General features: G+C 43.0%; 1 pseudogene; it reads left to right on the plus strand.

The window, feature by feature from the left end:
* The first annotated feature begins 5,526 nt into the window (after positions 1-5,526).
* LOC135571838 (uncharacterized) overlaps positions 5,527-8,946 on the plus strand; it is a 177,165-nt pseudogene continuing 173,745 nt past the window's right edge.

Genomic DNA, 8,946 nt, shown 5'->3' on the forward strand with positions numbered 1-8,946 from the left:
ACTAATACTGTAGCACTTTGTTCTAAAGCTGTATCCGTCCCCATTGGATGCAGTTATCACAATATAGTGGCTATATCCGTCCCCATTGGATGCAGTGATCACAATATAGTGGCTGTATCCATCCCCATTGGATGCAGTGATCACAATATAGTGGCTATATCCATCCCCATTGATGCAGTGATCACAATATAGTGGCTATATCCGTCCCCATTGGATGTAGTGATCACAATATAGTGGCTATATCCATCCCCATTGGATGCAGTGATCACAATATAGTGGCTGTATCCAGGAAAGCCAAAGTTCCCACCGCTGGTCCTAAAATAGTGTATAAGAGATCATACAAAAAGATTTTACTGTGACTCTTATGTGGATGATGTTTAAAATATTTGTTTCTCTGATGTGATTAATGAGGAGCTGACTGACTTAATTACTGCAAATTTAGAAGTTATGTGACTAAACTCAATAAAAATAAGAAGAAACTGTATTATGAAGCCAAGATCAATGATATAAAGAATGATGGAGTTCTTTAAATGAAATTATGGACAGAAAGACAAATTCCACCCATCTTTCATCCAATCAGATGGCTTATTCATCACAAAACCATTTAATTTTTAAGTTATTTTAATGATTACTTCATTGTCAAAGTGGGAAAACTTAGGCAGGAAATGACAACAAACAGTGAGAAAATGTATTCATGCATTAAAAACAAATAATGAAAAAGAAAAGGTCAAGTTAAAATTTTTGTGAGTTAGTGGGGAGAGGTGGAAAAATTGTTATCGATCAATAATGACAAACCTCCTGGCATTGTCAATTTAGATGGAAAGCTACTGAGGATGGTAGCTGACTCTATAGCCACTCCTACTGAGGATGGTAGCTGACTCTACAGCCACTCCTACTGAGGATGGTAGCTGAGTCTATAGCCACTCCTACTGACTCTATAGCCACTCCTACTGAGGATGGTAGCTGACTCTATAGCCACTCCTACTGAGGATGGTAGCTGACTCTATAGCCACTCCTACTGAGGATGGTAGCTGACTCTATAGCCACTCCTACTGAGGATGGTAGCTGACTCTATAGCCACTCCTACTGAGGATGGTAGCTGACTCTATAGCCACTCCTACTAAGGATGGTGGCTGACTCTATAGCCACTCCTACTGAGGATGGTAGCTGACTCTATAGCCACTCCTACTGAGGATGGTAGCTGACTCTATAGCCACTCCTACTGAGGATGGTAGCTGACTCTATAGCCACTCCTACTGAGGATGGTAGCTGACTCTATAGCCACTCCTATCTGTCATATCTTTAATCTGAGCCCAGAGGAAAGTATTTGTTCTCAGGCCTGGAGGGAAAACAAAGTAATTCCGCTGCCCAAGAGTGGTAAAGCGGCCGTTACTGGTTCCAACAGCAGACCTATCAGCTTGCGGCCAGCTCTTCGCAGACTGATGGAATTTTTGGGGACCAAATAAAATGCTATTTCTCTGTAAACAAATAGACAAAAGACTTTCAGCATGCTTATAGAGAAGGTGACTCAACATGTACTGCACTGACACAAATGACTGATGATTGGTTGAAAAGGAATTGATAATAAGACGATTGTGGGAGCGGTACTGTTAGATTTCAGTGCAGCCTTTTGATATTATTGACCAGAAACTGTTGTTGAAAAAACATGTCTTATGGCTTTTCAATCCACGATATATAAATCTCTATCTAATAGAACTCGGAGGGTTTTCATTAATGGAAGTTTCTCTAACGTCAAACATGTAAAGTTTGGTGTACCGCAGGGCAGCTCTCTAGGCCCTCTACTCTTTTCTATTTTTACCAATGACCTGCCACTGGCATTAAACAAAGCATGTGTGTCCATGTATGCTGATGATTCAACCATATACACATCAGCAACCACAGCTAATGAAGTCACTGAAACCCTTAACAAAAAGTTCCAGTCTGTTTTGGAATGGGTGGCCAGTAATAAACTGGTCCTGAACAACTAAGAGCGTTGTATTTGGTACAAATAATTCCCTAAGTTCTAGACCTCAGCTGAATCTGGTAATGAATGGTGTGGCTGTTGAATAAGTTGAGGAGACTAAATTACTTGACGTTACCGTGGATTGTAAACTGTCATGGTCAAAATATATAGATTCAATGGTTGTAAAGATGGGGAGAGGTCTGTCCGTAATAAAGAGATGGGGAGAGGTCTGTCAATAATAAAGAGATGGGGAGAGGTCTGTCAATAATAAAGAGATGGGGAGAGGTCTGGCAATAATAAAGAGATGGGGAGAGGTCTGTCTGCAATGAAGAGATGGGGAGAGGTCTGTCTGTAATAAAGAGATGGGGAGAGGTCTGTCTGCAATGAAGAGATGGGGAGAGGTCTGTCTGTAATAAAGAGATTGGGAGAGGTATGTCTGTAATGAAGAGATGGGGAGAGGTCTGTCTGTAATAAAGAGATGGGGAGAGGTCTGTCTGCAATGAAGAGATGGGGAGAGGTCTGTCTGTAATAAAGAGATGGGGAAAGGTCTGTCTGTAATGAAGAGATGGGGAGAGGTCTGTCTGTAATAAAGAGATGGGGAAAGGTCTGTCTGTAATGAAGAGATGGGGAGAGGTCTGTCTGTAATAAAGAGATGGGGAGAGGTCTGTCTGTAATAAAGAGATGGGGAGAGGTCTGTCTGTAATAAAGAGATGAGATGGAGAGGTCTGTCTGTAATAAAGAGATGGGAACGGTCTGTCTGTAATGAAGAGATGGGGAGAGGTCTGTCTGTAATGAAGAGATGGGGAGAGGTCTGTCTGTAATAAAGAGATGGGGAGAGGTCTGTCTGTAATAAAGAGATGGGGAGAGGTCTGTCTGCAATGAAGAGATGGGGAGAGGTCTGTCTGTAATAAAGAGATGGGGAGAGGTCTGTCTGCAATGAAGAGATGGGGAGAGGTCTGTCCTAATAGAGATGGGGGAGGTCTGTCCGTAATAAAGAGATGGGGAGAGGTCTGTCTGCAATGAAGAGATGGGGAGAGGTCTGTCCGTAATAAAGAGAGATGCTCTGCTTTTTTCTTTTTTGACACCACACTCCAAAAAGCAAGATCTGCAGGCTCTAGTTTGGTCTTATCTTGATTATTGTCAGTCGTGTGGTCCAGTGCTGCAAGGAAAGACCTAGTAAAGCTGCAGCTGGTCCAGAACAGAGCGGAACGCCCTGCTCTTCATTGTAATCAGAGGGCTGATATAAATACTATGCTGCCAGTCTCTCTGGCTAAGAGTTGAGGAGAGACTGACTGCAACACTTCTTCTTTATAAGAAACATTCATGTTTTGGAGAGATAACGTGTGTTGAAAATAACGATATCTACATGTACATACTACCTCAATCTGCCTGACTAACAGGTGTCTGTATATATCCTTTTCTCTTATTTTCAAATGTCTTTTTTACTGTTTTATTTCTTTACTTACCTACAATACACACATACCTTTTTTTCCCTGCACCATTGGTTAGAGCCTGGAAGTAAGCATTTCACTGTAAAGTTGTATTCGGGGCACGTGACAAATAAACTTTGATTTGATCCCAACTTGTTTTCATAGTCAACTTACACACAGCTCTGACACACACACACTTACCCCACCAGACATGTCACCAGGGGTCTTTTCATAGTCCTCAAATCCAGAACAAATCCAACAAAGTATACAGTATTATATAAAACCCGTTATTGCATGGAACTTCCTTCTGTCTCAAATAAACAGCAAACCTGGTTTCAAAAACCAGATAAAGTAACACCGCCTCTCCCCTATCTGACCTAGATAGTGTGTGTCTATGTATTGATATGTCGGCTATGTGTGCCTTTTTAAAATTAATGTAGTTCTGTGAGCTGTTCTTGTCTATTCATGTTCTGTATTATGTCATGTTCTGTGTGGACCCCAGGAAGAGTAGCTGCTGCTTTTGCAACAAGCTAATGGGGATCCTAAGAAAATGCCAAATAACTTTCCTCAAGTGAAATATATTTTCACGTGACGTTCCTTCTACCCAGATGAATCATTAACACATTAAGTACCCAATGGGCACACACGTCAATTCAATGTCTAATCCAACAACATCACCCAATTCTGGAGCGAGACAGACAGACACATAGTTAACACTACTAATACTACTACAATAACATCACCCAGTTCTGGAGAGAGACACATAGTTAACAAAACTACTACGGTTACTACTGGTACTACTACTACTACTGTTACTACTACTACTGCTACTAATACTACTGTTACTACTGCTACTAATACTACTACTGTTACTACAGCTACTAATACTACTACTGTTACTACTGCTACTACTACTACTGTTACTACTGGTACTAATAATACTGTTACTACTACTACTGTTACTACTACTGTTACTACTGCTACTACTACTACTGTTACTACTACTGTTACTACTGCTACTACTACTACTGTTACTACTACTGTTACTACTGCTACTAATACTACTGTTACTACTGGTACTAATAATACTGTTACTACTACTACTGTTACTACTACTGTTACTACTGCTACTACTACTACTGTTACTACTACTGTTACTACTGCTACTACTACTACTGTTACTACTACTGTTACTACAGCTACTAATACTACTGTTACTACAGCTACTAATACTACTGTTACTACTGCTACTAATACTACTGTTGCTACTAATACTACTACTACTGTTACTACTGCTACTACTGTTACTGTTACTACTGCTACTAATACTACTACTACTACTGCTACTACTACTATAGTACTACTACTTCCATAGTACTACTACTACTATAGTACTACTACTACTACTACTACTACTGTCACTGTTACTACTACTGCTACTAATACTACTGTTACTACTGCTACTAATACTACTGTTACTACAGCTACTAATACTACTGTTACTACTGGTACTACTGTTACTGTTACTACTGCTACTAATACTACTACTACTACTGCTACTACTACCATAGTACTACTACTACTATAGTACTACTACTACTACTACTACTACTGTCACTGTTACTACTACTGCTACTAATACTACTGTTACTACAGCTACTAATACTACTGTTACTACAGCTACTAATACTACTGCTGCTACTACCATAGTACTACTACTACTACTACCATAGTACTACTACTACTATAGTACTACTACTACTACTACCATAGTACTACTACTACTATAGTACTACTACTACTACTACTACTGTCACTGTTACTACTGCTGCTACTACTGCACTGCTGCTACTGCTACTACTACTGCTTACCATAGTACTACTACTATAGTAGTAGTAGTACTACTACTACTGCCATGTGTCTGTCTGTCTCGGACCTGGGTGATGTTGTAGTAGTAGTAGTGTTAACTATGTGTCTGTCTCTCCAGACCTGGGTGATGATGTAGTAGTAGTAGTAGTGTTAACTATGTGTCTGTCTGTCTGACCTGGGTGATGATGTAGTAGTTGTAGTGTTAACTATGTGTCTGTCTGTCTGTCTGACCTGGGTGATGATGTAGTAGTAGTAGTGTTAACTATGTGTCTGTCTGACCTGGGTGATGATGTAGTAGTAGTAGTGTTAACTATGTGTCTGTCTCTCTCCAGACCTGGGTGGAACAAGAGACGGAAGCTGGCCTCGAGGAATGACCAGAATGCGGGCGTATCCCACTCCTTATCGGAATCACAGCATGGTTGGGGAGCTCTGTCCAATCACGGCGTGGCTGGGGGTAGCTCTGTCCAATCACGGCGTGGCTGGGGTAGCTCTGTCCAATCACACACTAGCAGGCGGGGCTTTAGTCGGGCGCCATGCTGACAGCAGAGATGGCGGGCTCGGAACATCCAGAGAGGCTCCTCCCATCTCCTCCCTTCCTCTTCCTCCTCTTCTTCCTCTCCCGCTTAGCTCTGTCAACAGCAACAATGATGTCATCCTGACTGGGATTTACTCTCTAGGCTCCGCCTCTAGTTCCCGGCCACTGTTAAGCCCTCCTTCTGACTCTGAGCTGCCTGCATGTCCATCAAACTCTGCTTAACCAATCACAGCACAGGAGTAACAGTTCTGTCTCCTCCCTTTCCAGCTCCACTCCAGATTGGGTACCTTGTCACTTCCTCACTATACCCTCCCTTCCTCTTCCCCCTCTTCTCCTCACCCCCCTCCTCACCCCTCGCCCCCCATCAACAGCATGTCAAGAGGGTGGGTTTCCCACAAGTGGGGCCAGGGCCGGGGGCAGCAGGAGTGGCCGGGGGAGAGGGGGTACCTCGGAGCTGGGCTAGACAGTATGGTTCTCTCCAGTCTGGCACCTGGCCCTCCCCTCCCAGCCCCAGCCCAGGCCTCAATCCAACCACCAGACTCTCCCACCTCATCCCCCCAGGCCCCTCCCCCTCCCCTCCCCCCATCCCTCCCCTTCAGACCACTCCCCCGCATTCATCAGGTCTTCAGCCTATCAGAGAGGGGGAAGGGGGGGATTAGGACAGGACAGCCTTCTGATAGGAGCAGGCTGGAGAAACACAGACAGACTCCCCACCCCTCGGACACTATTGGTTGCCTCTCTATCGCCATGGAGACGGGTGATGAAGAGGATGAGTGGCGGAGGGAGGAAGAGTTATCCAACATGGCTGCCACGGCCCATGGGGACCTCCAGAGAGGCCAGGGGGTGAGGGACAGCCCCCAGCAGGAGGAGGGATCTGGGGGGAGAAAGTCCTCACATCCCCCTCACTGGTCCTCAGCAGCTCCAGGCCTGGTCCATATTCTCGGGACAGCTACCCAGTTACTACAACACTACATACCTCCCCTAGTATACAGGTAGGGTTTACTGTTACTACTACTACTACTACTACTACTACTACCCAGTTACTACAACACTACAGACCTCCCCTAGTATACAGGTAGGGTTTACTGTTACTACTACTACTACTACTACCCAGTTACTACAACACTACATACCTCTCCTAGTATACAGGTAGGGTTTACTGTTACTACTACTACTACTACTACCCAGTTACTACAACACTACAGACCTCCCCTAGTATACAGGTAGGGTTTACTGTTACTACTACTACTACTACTACCCAGTTACTACAACACTACAGACCTCCCCTAGTATACAGGTAGGGGTTACTGTTACTACTACTACTACTACTACTACTACCCAGTTACTACAACACTACAGATCTCCCCTAGTATACAGGTAGGGGTTACTGTTACTACTACTACTACTACTACTACAACACTACATACCTCCCCTAGTATACAGGTAGGGTTTACTGTTACTACTACTACTACTACTACTACTACTACTACTACCCAGTTACTACAACACTACAGAACTCCCCTAGTATACAGGTAGGGTTTACTGTTACTACTACTACTACTACTACCCAGTTACTACAACACTACAGACCTCCCCTAGGGTAGGGGTTACTGTTACTACTACTACTACTACTACTACTACCCAGTTACTACAACACTACATACCTCTCCTAGTATACAGGTAGGGTTTACTGTTACTACTACTACTACTACTGCTACTACTACTACTACTACTACTACTACTACCCAGTTACTACAACACTACAGACCTCCCCTAGTATACAGGTAGGGTTTACTGTTACTACTACTACTACTACTACTACTACTACTACTACCCAGTTACTACAACACTACAGACCTCCCCTAGTATACAGGTAGGGGTTACTGTTACTACTACTACTACTACTACTACTACCCAGTTACTACAACACTACAGACCTCCCCTAGTATACAGGTAGGGGTTACTGTTACTACTACTACTACTACTACTACTACCCAGTTACTACAACACTACAGACCTCCCCTAGGGTAGGGGTTACTATTACTACTACTACTACTACTACTACCCAGTTACTACAACACTACATACCTCTCCTAGTATACAGGTAGGGTTTACTGTTACTACTACTACTACTACTACCCCCAGTGCTACAACACTACATACCTCTCTAGTATACAGGCAGGGCTTACTGTTACTACTACTACTACTACTGCTACTACTACCAGTTACTACAACACTACAGACCTCCTAGTATACAGGTAGGGTTTCATTGTTACTACTACTACTACTACTACTACTACTACCCAGTTACTACAACACTACATACCTCCTAGTATACAGGTAGGGTTTACTGTTACTACTACTACTACTACTACCCAGTTACTACAACACTACATACCTCCTTAGTATACAGGTAGGGTTTGCTGTTACTACTACTACTACTACTACTACTACTACCCAGTTACTACAACACTACATACCTCCCCTAGTATACAGGTAGGGGGTTACTGTTACTACTACTACTACTACTACTACTACCCAGTTACTACAACACTACATACCTCCTAGTATACAGGTAGGGGTTACTGTTACTACTACTACTACCCAGTTACTACAACACTACATACCTCCTAGGGGTTATACAGGTAGGGGTTACTGTTAGTATACTACTACTACTACTGCTACTACTACTACTACCCAGTTACTACAACCACAGACCCTCCCCCTAGTATACAGGTAGGGTTACTGTTACTACTACTACTACTACTACTACTACTACCCAGTTACTACAACACTACATACCCCTAGTATACAGGTAGGGGTTACTGTTACTACTACTACTACTACTACCCAGTTACTACAACACTACAGACCTCCCCTAGTATACAGGTAGGGGTTACTGTTACTACTACTACTACTACTACTACTACTACAGTTACTACAACACTACAGACCTCCCTAGTATACAGGTAGGGGTTACTGTTACTACTACTACTACTACTACTACTACTGCTACCCAGTTACTACAACACTACATACCTCCCCTAGTATACAGGTAGGGTTTACTGTTACTACTACTACTACTACTACTACTACTGCTACCCAGTTACTACAAATATCACAGAGATCTCCCTAGTATACAGGTAGGG

This window comes from Oncorhynchus nerka, linkage group LG5, assembly GCF_034236695.1.
Source record: "Oncorhynchus nerka isolate Pitt River linkage group LG5, Oner_Uvic_2.0, whole genome shotgun sequence".
Classification (NCBI taxonomy): Eukaryota; Metazoa; Chordata; class Actinopteri; order Salmoniformes; family Salmonidae; genus Oncorhynchus; species Oncorhynchus nerka.